Below are 15,852 nucleotides of genomic sequence, written 5' to 3' on the forward strand. Positions count from 1 at the left end.
TGAAGAATCTAAGTGTGTGGTTCTATTGTAACGCAAAATACTCCTATAGTATTTTAAATTTGTATGTTAAAGTTTTCTTTGTATGGTTTGTTGGTAAGTTTTGACTTGTTGCTTACTACGATCATTCCTCGATATACGTTGGTCCAATCGCGGGCAAATATAGTTGATCACGCTATATTTGTCCAAAATCTGATTACATATATAGAGTCTTAATCGTAGTGTCAACTTGTCTAAATACTTGTTGTATAGTTAGATATCATGAAAATAATTTGTTGTATGCATGTAGTTGTACTTAAATAAACTATCAATTTAAGTTAAGCGTAACGCTGTTTAAGCGTAAAAAGAAAAATGTTTTGTCAGAGAGTATTAGTCCCTTAAGCATTTATAGTTTGTATATCTTATGTGGTTCGATATACTTAGTTCACTATAAACAATGCTCTGATACCAATTTGTCACACCCCCAAACCTGAACGGCGGAAACGTTCGGGGGCGGATGACTTCATGTGGTAACGTAACAAATGAATACATAGTAAAGAAAGCAATACAACCATCATATATATAATTGAAAGTTTACATTTGTCAAAAGTTACATGTTCAAAACCAATTACAATATGATGTCAAAATATGAGATTAAACTGGCGCCACAACATCCCTTCTTCAAAAGCATATTAGTACCTGAAGTTACTGAATCCCTGGGACATACAAGTAATTTTGAAAGAGTAGATCAGCATTTAAGCTGGTGAGTTTCATAAGTATTAAATGACAATATTTGTATGAAATGAAATGTTTTGTTCTTGTTTGTTTGCTTCTAGAAAATCCTATATTTTCTACTAGTATAAATGTAGCCTTCCCTCAAGACCAATGTTTGTTTCTAGAAAATGTATGTAAGTATAAAATTTCCAATACGTTTGAAAAACCCCGTAAATCAATGTGTTTTCAATACTCCATGTGAGTTTTATAACCATGCTATTGACTAGAAATGCCTATACACAACGTTCTTCAGGCGTTGGAATGTTTTGACGTTTGTCACCTCAAATGGTGGACTGTAGCTAACAGTCAGGGCGTGGGTTTTCAATCCCGTATAGATCTATACACAAACACCATGCTCCCCCTCCAAGGGATTCTGGTATATAATATAGGACTTGAAATGCGTACTCGAACGTACGTGAAGTTGATGTCTCACAAAACTTAGTATAAAACAGATTTACATGAAAAAAAATGTTCGTTTGTTCTTGTATATGAAAGTAAACTTCTTGAAATAGTGTTTCTAGTATGTAAAAGTTCGTAATGCTCTCGTAAAACTATACATATTATAGTTTTCTAAAAATGTGTCTCGTTTACATAGTAATCCCTAGTAAAATGTTCACTTGTTATGAAAAGTGTAATTTTTGATGTAGAAGACAAGTTTGTAAACAAAACATATATATGTATATTTTCGATGTAGAAGACAAGTTTGTAAACAAAACCTATATATGTATATGGTTATATATATGTATATGTTTTAAAAGATGATTTGGTATGTTTCGTAATTATTGTTCATATTCTTACGTTTTTATTAGAAACTTTGCATGAAATAATCCTTAGGTTTGATACTAAATACCTTTTTGTACTTATCACTTTTGTAAAAATGGTAATTAAACATATTTAAATGATTGTGTTTTAACTTCCTTAATGTATAAACATTGCTCAAAAATGTTAGAAGGTGTTAATAAATCTATAAACCACTTTTGACAGTTTTACCCTTTACTGTCCTTGTTTTTAGAAAACTCATAGAAAAATCATCGTAAGTCAAAAACTGAATCCGTCACCTCTGAAAGTTTATAAAATGAGTCTACTTTGTTCCTAATTTTTATTATGATTTTTAGTGGTCTCAAACTAGTGTGAAAATGAACATCTTCACAGACTGGTCCGAAATCACTTCTGAAATGACAAACAGTTTTATAAAAATCGCCATAAATTGTAGAAAAATCGTATGAACGCGTGCGATTAGTCCATAGAAAGGTATAAACTTGAACTATTTGTATATTGTACAGTTTTGAAAGATATTAAGTTTAAGATGGTCAAAACAGTCCGTGAACAGGACTCAACTTTTCTGTAGAAAGCTGTCATTTAAATTTAAGTTATGTTTAGTGTTCTAACTTGTATTCCCCCCCTTAAAACTTGAAGAAAACATGAAAATGTAGGGGTATGAACTCACCTTATGTGAATACTTGAAGAATGGAAGGTTGAAGATGAACTTTTGGTTTTTGGTTTGATGCTCCAAAACAGCCACTCTTTTGGCTATGTTGCTGTCACGAAAATTTCACAGCAAAAGAGCAAGAAAAAGGGTAGTTTACTCACTGTTTTGAATCAATAATTTTGAGTATCAAAACAAGTAACTTCCAGGGGTATTTGGTGGTAAAAATATCAAGCAAAAGGAAGGTGTAGATGGGTGAAATGGTGGCTGAAACACAAAAGGGACAGCAGCCCTTTAGTTCATGGTTTTGATGGCTTTGGAAGGAAGTTCTTGTGCTTGAAAATGAGATGAAGGTTGAGAGTAATTCCCTGGAGTATTTGCTGGTCAAATAAGGGTAAAATGAAGATGAAATTTCGTGATTATGAAGGAGAAAAGAGTGGAAGAGGATAAGGGGACAAAACCTAGACTAGCTTGTGATGGGATATGAGTTTAAGTGATGTGATCTTGTCTAGCCACTTGCTTGGGTGGTTGTTTAGAGATAGAGTTAGTTAACTAACTAACTACTAGTTATTTAGTTAGTTAGGAGTTCTAGTTAAGGAGAGGGAAGGTCTTAATCTCGAAAATTAGAAGAGGGATTAATAAGCATTCTTAGTAAAATGTCTTAAGTGATTAAGCACTTATTAGTTAAGTTGGCACTTATCTCCACCAATTCTCTTATCTTAATTGATTTAGACATCATAAAACTTACATGAAATCACTTTAATTCATGACTTATAACTAGTCATTCACTAGATAATAATACATATATACAAATACATACATGTATACTTAGTATAAAATAACAATGTAGTTTTTGTGTATTTAAACTTTAATGTTTATGTTTTATTCTTTTTATTCAAAAACACTTAAATACATTTTAATTATACCTTATAATAATTCATTTTATATTTTAATTTATTTAAATATAAAATTTATTGAGCAATGTATAATTTCGTGACATTTAACCGGTTAACCATATCGTTAAACACGTTTTGTCACTTTGGTTCGTATATTTGTCAAATTTAGATCCTTCACATCTATTAAGCAAACGTTTACATAGAACCTAACTTACTTATCAACTAGAGACATGTTGATACAAAAATTAAGTTTGTTGCGTTTAAATGATGTTATATGCTAATTTCACAAACCGGTGATGGTTCGTAGTCATACATCATAACGAAATTATCATTAGTTACTTGTTTTATATTTCACAAGAACTTATTTAAATAAAAGTGGGTTAAATTCTTTCAACCATTCTTGATAAAATACTCATATTGTTTAATAATCAAAACATAGCATCGTACGATCGTTCCTATTTTTACCAATTGTTACACCTTGAGGTAATTGTGGAATTCAAGACGAAGGTACTCACCAGCTCAATCGGATCGGAGCATCTTAGTTTTCCTGTCCAGCTGATTCTCCACTTCTTTTTTATACTCATTGAACTTTGCAAAGGTTTTTGACTTGTGCTTGATTAAGTAGATATATCGATATCTGTTATAATCGTCGGTAAAAGTCACATAGAAGAAGCTTGCATCCTTTGTGGTGGATCTAAAAGGCCCACACACATCGGTGTGTATGAGACCCAATAAATCCTCAGCCCTTTCACAAGTACCAGTGAAGGATGACTTTGTCATCTTTCCAAGTAAACAAGACTCACACATGTCATCCTCCCTAAGGTCGAATGACTCCAACACTCCATCCTATTGGAGTTGGGCTATGTGTTTCTTGTTAACATGTCTAAGACATAATGCCACAAGCATGCTTTGTCCAAACTATTGGAAGAATCGATATGCAACACATCATTTCCTCAGTTCTCTACAACCATCACAGTTTCATATATTCCATTACAAGGCAATGCTTCCAAATAGAAAGAACCATTCAAGAAAGCATTAATAGAATCTTTTTCATTATCAAACGAAAATCTAAAACCTTGTTTATACAAACCATGAAAAGAAATAATGTTTCGTGTCATTTCTGACGAGTAACATCAATTATTCAAATCTAAACCTAACCCACTACTAAGTGCTAAAGAGTAAAGTCCAATCTTGGTGACAGGCGACTCTTTCCTATTCCCCATGATCAATTTTATCTTCCCATTCTCCACACCCATACTTCTTCTTAGGCCCTGCAAATAAGAACAAATGTGAAAACCACACCATGTATTAAGGACCCAAGACATAGCATGTGATGAGTTGTTAGAATGAATAGTATAAATACCTACGAAAGATGGCTTTATCTTCCCATCCTTGATATCTTGCAAGTACTTCAGGCATATTTGTTTCCAATGCCCTTTCTCGCGGCAGTAGTATCACTCTACATCCTTCGGGTTAGAGGAGGGTGCTGTGGGACCAACCTTGGTTCCACTAGAAGAAGTGCCATCGTGGGACTTTCCCTTGTGGCTCTTAGAAGGAGCCTTCCTCTTCTTTCCCTTTCCTTGCCCAATTTCCAAGACGGGGGTTGTAGTAGGAGGTGATGTAATGAATTTGTCATTTAGACTACTCTCAACAGTCCTTAGAAGGCCTTGAAGCTTGCTTAGAGTGACCTCCTCCTTGTTCATGTGGTAGGTCATGCGGAACTGGTTTTACCAAGGAGGTATGGAGTTAAGAATGATATCTATGGCCAGCTCCTCATCGAAGTTAACATTTAACTTCAACAAGCGATCCATGTATCTCTACATTTTCCACAGGTGGGCCGTGACAGACTCTCCGTCCTTCATTTTGGTAGTGATCATTGCAGCGATGATCTAATACCTTTCCTGCCTCGTGCTTTGATGGTACTTATCCATCAAATCTTGATGCATATCGTAGGGGTAGTAGTCCTCATAGGACTTTTGGAGTTCGACAGTCATGGTCGCGAGCATGATGCAATGGACTTTGGTAGCATCTCGCTAGTGAGCTTTGAAATCAGCGATTTCTTTGGGAGTAGCAGTGTTGGCATTTACCTCTTTTAGCTTATTTTCGAGAACATACTCCTTGTCCTCGTAGCGGGTGACCATGCAGATGTTGCGGATCCAATCATTGAAATTGGTCCCATCAGAAATCACCCTCCCACACAAGTTCATGAATGAGAATGATCCAGAAAGGGTCGAGCCTAAAGCGTTGTTGTTCGAAGTAGACATCCGAAATAGAAAAGAGACAAAGTTTTATTAGATAAGAATCCCTAATTAAACATCGAAAATGAAAAAATTAGGGCTAGGATCCAACAACATTATTTAGAATTTAGAAGAGAGATGCCGTAATCCAAACTGCAAATAATTTGAAGGTAAGTGAATGACGATTCACTAATTTCCACCATGAAAAATGAAAAAGAAATTAAGTTTTGAATGTATTGAAACTCCTAGATCTTTTGAGATTCATTGAACTTTTCAATGGCATGTTTAAATCTCGATATGTCCTTTAAGTTTGTGACTGGGATACCGAGGATCACAAACAAGGTGTGAATAACCATGCAAATTACTTGGTACCCTCGATGTCATTTACCACCTAATCAATGTTTCGGTTAACCACACACACTTCATTGATTTATGATAAACATCGAGTCACCCTTTGCCACCATTGCTAGTCCATATTAGTGTGTCGGTTATCCACGCACGCTCCACTAACGACTTGGCAAGGATACAAAGTGTAATTTCATGGAATAGCATTATTTCACATTTTTCCTAAAGTAACTAAGATTGGGAATTTTATAAAAACATTTAGTTACTTTATATATTCATTATACTTTTAATGAGTACCCGTTCGGCTAATGAACCTCCACCAATCAAGGAAGCGGTGGGTGAGAGTGGACACCCATTAAACTATCATTTTATAGGCAACAACCTTATACCCCCTTATAGATTGGCTTCGTGAATGAGGCCTACTAACGGTAAGACTACCTTAATCTTATATATATATATATATATATATATATATATATATATATATATATATATATATATATATATATATATATATATATTATTAATCTTATAATATTATACTAGTATAAGGTTGAATTTTAAACTTGTATCTAGGGTTTAGAATTTAAATATTTCAAATTTAACTTTTAATTAAAAACTTAAATTCCAAAACCTGAGGGGAAGTTTTGAAACTTTTCAAAACTAGCTAGATCAAATTACAAATAATTTAATTAAACAATTAATTAGTGATTATCTAAATTTTGACCTAATCCAATTACATGGAAAGATTATTCAAACAAATAATTCAAATAATTAGGGTTATCATATAAGGCAATAATTATCTAATTATTTTACAATTATCTTCTATTTTGATATGGATAATCATATAAGCTTAATAAAAATCAGATTTTATTATCAATTCTTTTTGGTAATTATCCCAATCCAAACTAGGCCAAAATCCCGAGATTTGCACACTGACCCGCCACCACGTCGTGGCAATCTATGCCACATAGTGGTCACCAAGCAGAAGCAAAAAACCGAAAAACCTTTTGCTTTGAACGATTAAGACATGCATCAACTACAAAATAAAAACAACCTAAGCTCTGATACCACTGATGGGTTTTGAGCAAAACAACATTCCTATGGTGTTCATGCAAACCCTAATGCTTGGATCTATGTTTTTCTACTTGTACATGCATGATTGTCCAAGACTTGCATAAACCCTAATGTAGCATATCATAAAAAACGAAATCACACACACACACACACACACACACACACACATATATATATATATATATATATATATATATATATATATATATATATATATATAAAATAAACTATATAGAAAGTTACTATGATTGTTTCTTGAAGAACTTGAGCCTTTGAGAACCTTACCACCTCAAATGTTGTGCCTCTAATAAATCACAAACACCAAAGCAATTGGCGATGGCAAGAGAGAGAGAGGGGGAAGGCTAAAAATCAGCTCCCAGAATTCTTAGGGTTATGTGGTAGCCGGTTTTGGTAGTCAAGGGTTCCTTTATATAGGTGAGGTGTTTGTGTTTTAGTCAAACACTTATATGGTTGCTTAGGATCTAAGCAGCCCATAAGAATCTTCTGGAATCCCTACCTTGGACGAATACTTAAGGCCTTATCCCCAAGAATTCGTCCACCCTATCTCTAGGTTTCCTTACCCTACTTTGCAATTATCCAATAATTACATTATCAGTCCCTTAGCTTTAATTAATATCTTTTGATCACAAAGTTAAATCCTAATTAAAATTTTGACCAATTTTAATTAAACAAATATGATTTCTCTTATAATATATTATTCATATAATATATTAATAAACCATAATAATCTATTTCTCTATTATTCATCCAGTCAAGTTGCTTTGGTGAAGGCAAGCCAAAAGGACCATGCTACAACCGGGTCAAAAGGACCATACCAAATATAGTTATGGGCTTAGACACATAATCCAACATGAAGATCACAAGGAAAGTGGATACAAGATTAACAAATTGACTTACTTTATGTCAAACGAATTATGTGAACTAAAATCTTGGGAAGTGTAACTCTGGTGATACTAATGTGGCTAGAACACCAATTTATACTAGTCACCATCTAAGTAAACAGAGAGGTGAAGGAGTTGCACATGTCGAATATGCAAGAATTATTGGTAGTCTGATGTACCTTATGAGTTGTAACAAACCAAACTTAGCTTTTGCAATAAACAAACTCAGTAGATATACTAGTAATCTGATTGATGAACATTGGAAGCGTATTAAGAGAGTATTACAATTTGTAAAGTAAACACAAAATTGTGGGTTGCACTATGCACGATATCTTGAGGTGATAGAAGGGTATTATGATGCAAATTTATAATGACCCGAATTATGATGACATGTGTGGAATAATAATGATCTAGTGAATCACACAAACATGAAGAACACAAGGAGTAAATAAACACGTTTAAGCTCTATTAGAATAGTAAGAGTACAAGTGGGTAATGTTATTTCTCTCACTAAGCTAATCACTCCAAAATGGGTCTTACATAAAATGGGTGCCACTCATTTCCTATTTATAGGAAATGCTAAACCCATTATACATTACAAGAGGGTAAGCGACATCGAAGGAGAACTTTGCACCCTAACATCCTCTCCCTCAAAGTTAGGATTGGATGTTCTGGCTTCAATTTCCAAACAAGCTTGCGGGATGAAGACCAACTCCTCCTAGAAGTAACACTGGTCTTCAAATCCATAAAATGAATACACCAGAAGCTTCGAATACCCAATTCTACATTCCACCCCCCCCCCCCCCCTTTAATTAACATGTGATTATAAAACCCACAAAGGATGACACGTGCTCGAGGAATAAACTTGATGCAACTCCCCCTCCATGTGTGACAAAAACGAAACCGCGAAAATCTTGAACGAAAAAAAATCACGAAAAGTTGAGAAGAGTTTCCAAATTTTGTGAAAATTTTCGACTTTTGGGTGAGAGTTGCAAGAAATTCGAAAAATGGGTAATAACTGTCAATTTCTTTATTTCTACAAGGAGTCGTTGTGCCAAATCCGCTCCAAATGTGAGACTTTACCCTAAATGTGAAACTAGGGATATAGTGTCAATTTGCATCAACTGTAGGGACTAAATTTGAAAAATTGGGCTATTTCTCAGAATTATACCCCAATGTCGGGGTAAAATCTGTCAAATTGTTGAAACTTTAGGGATTTGAAATGAAAAACTTCATTTTTCTCATGACTCCAATTCGGGTAGAAATTGTCAGTTCGTGTAAAGTATAAGAACTCCAATTGGAATACTTGTTCTTCCCCAAATCTCTTTTCAAATGCGAACGGAGAACTACATCTTACATCAGTCGAAATCATAAGGTGAAATTCGAACTACTCCAACATAATACAAGTTGAATTCGATTTCGACCTCAAGCCATTTGACTCCAAGTAGTCGACTTCGACTTTTCGTATATTCGATTCTTAACCTTTATATCGATTCTAGGCTAAAAGTTTCACCATCGAAATCGATTGGACCTTATAAATGAATTCGACCCCAAATTAGTTTCCAGTTCAACTCCAAGGAAAACTCAAAACACCAATTCATTCACATATGCAAACCACATAACACAAACGATCGAACTCGATTTTGATCCCAAGCAAACATGTTCGTCTTCAAAGCGTTCAATCCCAAGAGTACATCTACATTCAAATTGGACTCAATTAACAAACACCAATCGAAGTTAGTGTTGGATCAGTGTCTAAGTCATAACTATATTTGGTATGTACTTGACACGACCAGGCATGATCCATTTGGGTTGCATGGCATCATGCACTTGGATAGACTAAATGAGAGAAATAAGACACTTATGGTTATTAATATATTATAAGTTCTAATATATTAATAATAAGAATAATAATATTTAATTAGTATTGATCAAGAATTAATTTAGAATTAATTATGTGATCAAAAGAAGACTAATTAAATATATGAGTTGATTGTGTAAATCATCCATAACTTATATAGTGGGCCAAAGCTCCATGGATAATCAAGTTGGGTTAAACCCATAGGATACTCTATGGATGCTCCATTGAGGTTACTTAACCCATGGGTCATGGAAATGAAAGGTCATGACAATTAGGGTTTACATGGTGTAACCCTAATTGTAACATACTATATAAGCATCATATTATTCACCAAAATCGGCTACTATGTGTGAAAAAGAAGGGCTAGCCGATTTCTTGAAGTGTGGATTTCTCTCTAAGTTATTCCAAGAGAATTTGATGTTGTGTGAGCCATTTGAGGTGTCACATTTGAGGCACTAGGGACTCAAGCTCCATGGAGTCAAGCTACACTACAAATGGTATGTATCCTATCTATATTATTACCCAAGTATCTATGATTGTATGCTAGATAGGGTAATACCTTGGAATATTAGCATTTGCATGTATATTAGAGAAAACATAGATCCAAGGTATTTAGGGTTGCATGTACACTTAGGAGTGTTAGAATGCTCAAAACCCAACAGTGGTATCAGAGCCATGGGTTGTTTTCTGTTGTATTCATGCAACTGTTTTATTTTCAAAGTTGAAAAAAAAAAGGAAAAAAACATGACGTTTGTCAAATTTTAAGATAATTACTTGTTTTTTATGAAAAACTAATTATTTGTAAAATTTGAGTCACTTTACTACAAGAGTTGAATTAGGTCAATTTATTAAAAGATAGAATGATATGATTATTTTATTTGTTTTAAAAGTTTGATGTAAGTGGTTTTAAGGAGTTACAAATTTTTTCATAAAATTTTGGAACTCAAAAGTTTTTTTAAAGTTATGATCTTAAGAGCTTTGAAACTTCCATAAGTTATGGATGTGAAATGTCTCATTTATTAACTCTTTAGGTTATGAATTCCAAGTGTCTTCAAAGGATAATTGTCAAAGTTTCAAGATTTGTATTAGTTTATATGATTATCTAATTTCTTGAAAATTGTTGATGTGAATTATCTTTACTTATGAGTTTAATCTAGATCATAGAAAAAATATTTCATTATTGTGTTAATTAGAATATTTGATCTTAATGGTTTTTATGAACTCCATAACTTGTCCTCAAGTTATAGAAAGTGAAAAGTTTTTCTTTTTAAAGCGTCATTAAGTCTCATAGGTTATGAAAATAGAAGAGTCTCTATTAAATGATTTAATGTCATCATTAAATGATTTAATGTCTTCCATAACTTGTCCTCAAGTTATGGAACTTGAATTTTTTTCATTAAACCTTAATTAAACTCATAAGTTATGAAAAAACCAAGAGTTTTGAAAGGTTTCAAAACTTGTCCTCAAGTTTTGAAATTTGTAAAGTTACCCCCCATGTATACTTTAATTCCAAACTAGCCCTTAGAATTTTAAAAGTTAAAATTCAACCCTTATACTTTATAATATTATAAGTTAATAATATTATATATATATATATATATATATATATATATATATATATATATATATGTATGTATGTATAAGAGTAAAGTCGTCTTACCATTAGTAGGCCTCATTCACGAAGCTGGTCTATAAGGGGGTATAAGGTTACTTCCTATAAAATGACACTTTAATGGGTGTCCACTCTCACCCACCGCTTCCTTGACCGGTGGAGGGTCGTTAGCCAAACGGGTAGGATAAGGACTATAATTCTCCCTTCATTAAAAGTATTAATGATAAATACTAAGTAACTAAACTCTTATGAATACCCAATCTTAGTTACATAGGAAAATGTGAATTTGGTGCTAACCCATGAAATTACACTTTGCACTTTGCTTAAGTCAGTTAGTGGAGCGTGTGTGGTTAACCGGCATACTATCTTGATTTAACAAGGTAGGAAAAGGGTAACTTAATGTTTATCATAGTATCGATGGAGCGTGTGTGGTTAACTGGCACATCGATTGAGGGGTAAACACTTAAGGGTACCAAGTAATTTGCATGGTTACTTCACACCTTGTTTTGTGATCCTCGGCATCCCAGTCACAAAACCTGAAGGACACACTCGAGATTGAAACATTCCATTGAAATGTTCAATGAATCTCAAAAGATCCAGGAGTTTCAAATCTAATTAAAACCTAATAATACATTTCGTTTATCTTGGTGGAAATTGGTGAATCGTCATTCACCTACATTCAAATATTTTATAGCTTGGATTACAGCATCCCTCTTCTAAGTTATAAAATAGTTTGTTGGGTCCTAGCCTGAATATTTCATATTGGGTGTCATATTAAGGACTTTAGATCAACTATCTTGAATATCTCCCAAAAGATGTCTAAGTTCAGACATCTATGATCTTCCCAAATCTCTTAGAACTTTACTTCTTTCACCTCCTCCAGTTATTCTCCCGAACCCACAAGTTCTTGAAAAAGATCAAGGTCACTCAAGCCCTATTGGCAAGGCATGGTCTAGGTGTGATCACATCTTGGAGATGCAGTCACATATTGACAAGCCGGGAGAGTTACGTGTCAAAGTCTTGAGAAAGTTATATGTTCAATCACTTTCTAAGTCACATAGTGAGTTCCTTTGGGACTCCTATGAAATAGACTATGACATGACCCTTAATGATCTTATCTATTTGCTTGGTGCTGCTGAATCACCAATAAGTTGGAGCACTAGGAGAGCAAATTTGATTAGTAGATCAACTTCCCAAACTACCATGGACATTGACAATGGTAACATTGGATATCTAGAAAAGCCTTCTCTTCCCAAGGAAAGGGATTGACCATAGTCAACTAGGTTGACCAAATGGTAACGAGAAAGGCTAAGTCTGCGATAGTCCCATGTACTATTCCCAAAGAGTCCCTATGTTTCTCTTGCCAAAGAAGGGGCATTGATTGCGAAACTGCCTATTTACCTGAAAGATCATAAGGTTGATCAAGTCAAGAAGATTGACTCTACTTCAGGTAAAGTCCACTATCTAACTCTGTTAAGTTTCTATTCTGAGATTCTTGTTACATGATGTGACTGGGTCACATGTTGATGTTTTAAGAATCAAAGAAAAGTGAAGAAACTTAAAGGAAGTATATGCTGATTCTGATCTCGAAGATGGATCTCGATCGCATGGTTCTGTGATCAGAATTTTGAGCTATTGCTTAGGAGTTATGATATATTGCTTAGGAATAGATAACAACAAAGTTCTTCATGTGATTTTGCACTGTAAGGATAGTTTTTCCACAAAGTTTTTAAAATAAAAGGAAAAAAAATTGGATTTTATTTATTTTAAAATATCCTGACAATGGCATTTGTGAAAAGGAAAAAAATTGTTGCTTATATGATTCCATTAATAGCAAGAGTGGAAATATGAATTTGATTCTTTCATTTGTGGTAGTATCTAAAATTTGCAAATAAGGAAAGATTCTCATCACCCAAGTTTTAGTTGGATAGAAACTTAGAATCATGCATGTTGTATAGTATGATGAATGAGAACTTTCAAGCATTGGAAAATTAAGACTAATTACTTGTTCACATGGATGTGTGAGTCAAGTAAAGGACTAAGGGATCGAGTACAAATTCTTGTGCATTGATCAGCCCACCACAAATGTAACTTGAGTGACACATCTTAAAGAAAGGTTTATAACAGTTGTCAAATGTAAGAGTAAAAGTGTCCTACTCTTGTACATTTGAAGTTGGTAAGTTATAATGTTTTGGATTAAACAAAGACCAAATAAGGCCAATTGTGTGAAGTGTTTGTCTTGATAAAGAATCCGTACTATCCCTTGAATATGTGACAAGAGAGTCTTATATGTCAAGAGGACAGTGAGAGTCTTAATGGTCTTGAAAGTCTCAAGATGTAATCAAGAATAAAAACCTATAGTTTAACACTAGCACACGACGTGAGGTTTATAATCTATCGTATTGACATACTTTATTTTTGTGCCCATTCCAGTAAAATTGGCTATGCATTTGAATTCTTAGAGTTCTCAATTGGTTGCACAACTATTTGGAAGCTATGGCAGGCCCTTGTGCTGCCAGGTGGAAAGAACTTAAGATTGCACAAGTTCAATCCATATGAGTTTGGATTTGTCACTAACCTTGTCGTGTGATTATGGTTTTGACAAATTCATATGGGTAGGAACTCATACACCATAAAAATCTAAGTGTTATAAGGTTTCTCTCCAATTCATGAAAATGATGGTGAGGAAACACTTTCACTAAGTAGATTTTTAAGTAGATAGTAATCTTTTCATTCTCAAAGTCGTTAGTAGAGCACACTAACATGGACTTATGAGAAATAGCAAAGGTCTAACCAATTGAGACTGTGATTACAGAATCCCTTTTTCATAGTTCTTAAATTGTTTAAACACTCCAGTGAGCTATTTACAATAAGGTGTATGATTTTGATAAAGTCTTATCAAAGCAATCTAGTATCAGAAATTTGAACTTTGGTAAGAAAGTCAATAAAGTATTGATTTCTAGAATTCCACTAATTTCTGAATAAATGTCAAAGCTAGTGGGAGCATAAGTATTATGCTGCTAATCATCATGTTTGTGGGAGCATGATAATTATGATAAGTATTGCAAGTTAGCAATGTTAATTATAGAAAACAAAAATTTTAATTCATGAGGTTGCAGGGGTTGAAAAAGTTGTTTTGCTATAATTAAGGGAGAGGAAAGTATACTTCATGTCAATTCTAAATGGCTTAGAGTGAGATTTTAAGCTTAGATTGACATTTTAATCATCTTTAGTCATGAATATATATATATATATATATATATATATATATATATATATATATATATATGAATTTCATGTTGAATTGGTTCAACATAAGGAAAAACTCTCTCTCTCTCTCTCTCTCTCTCTATATATATATATATATATATATATATATATATATATATATATATATATATATGAATTTCATGTTGAATTGGTTCAACATAAGGAAAAACTATATATATTGTGTTCTCAAAATTCGATTATGATTACGGCATCCCTCTTCGTAGTCAAATTTTGGAAACATGGAAAATAAAAATATTGTAGCAAAAGACTGGTCTAGAAACATGTCTTTATGTGAGACATCATGAATTGTGTCCCATTTGCTCTGGGTACAAGATCGATTACATGTGCTATAATGTTTATTCTTTCTAAATTTTCCAAATGCCTTGGGGCATTAAGAGGAAAAGGTCTAGAATTGGATATGACTAAACTGATTATGCAATTGTCGAGGAAAATCTAAGGTTTACCAAATATTGGTTGCTCAAGGACAGTTGGAAGTATACTGTTAATATTGGAAGGACCATATTGACATAGTCTAAAAAGAGGCAACTCTTGTTCAAAAGTGGTAGTCAAAATGGGAAGATAGAGTTGTCTTCATAGGTGGATGCAATCTGTGTAAGGTTAAAGAAACTTAATGCAAGAAGCATGTTCAAAGCAATGCGCTTTGAATTTGAGACATCGTTTCCATGGAATTGCTCTTCATTGGAATACTTTGTAATGATTGTTGCCAAGTCTTTGTGGCTTTGTGCATAATCATTACAAGAGGAACAGTGCCTATAAGTTTAAAATCTAAACAGATTTCGATAAATGTTAGGAATTCTTACATTTACGACAAGGATTTGGAAGTGTGAAAAGAGAATCATTGAAATTATGTTCAATCAATCTAGTTCACAAAGTAAGGATCATAGATAAATATTGAGTGCATACTTGGTGTATGGAAAAGCTATTGTTTAGAAAAACATAGTGTATATGCTTGGAGCATGGGACACCTAGTGTTTTAATTCAAGTATAAAGTTGATAAAACCGAAACAATGAATAATGAGTAATCAGTATGGTGATAAATAAAAGTGGTCTATTTATATTCATAGGGTTTGATACCATATTTGATTCATTTATTCTTGTGTTTCACTCTACATGTTCTGACTTCCAGAATAACTAATTCGTTCTTCCTGAATGATTAAGTTATTCAAACCATCCACAGTCGGTCATATGTTGGAAGTAGATATGAATCAATACTGTCATGAGTTGGCTTGTAGAGGTCCAAGTTGGTGGACAAAGTGGTGCTACAACACTCATGAGTGCTCATAAGTTCTGAGTATCGGATTCAACCCATGCTCATTTGAATCACTTCATGGATTTTATCACGAGTGATCATGTGACGATAATATCATATGTTCTTCAAACCTAGAGATAGGCGTTGTTATGAGTTGATAGTACATTGATTGCACGAAAACCCATTGGTAACTCAATGTTATAAAA

This window comes from Lactuca sativa, chromosome 8 (assembly GCF_002870075.4).
Source record: "Lactuca sativa cultivar Salinas chromosome 8, Lsat_Salinas_v11, whole genome shotgun sequence".
NCBI lineage: Eukaryota > Viridiplantae > Streptophyta > Magnoliopsida > Asterales > Asteraceae > Lactuca > Lactuca sativa.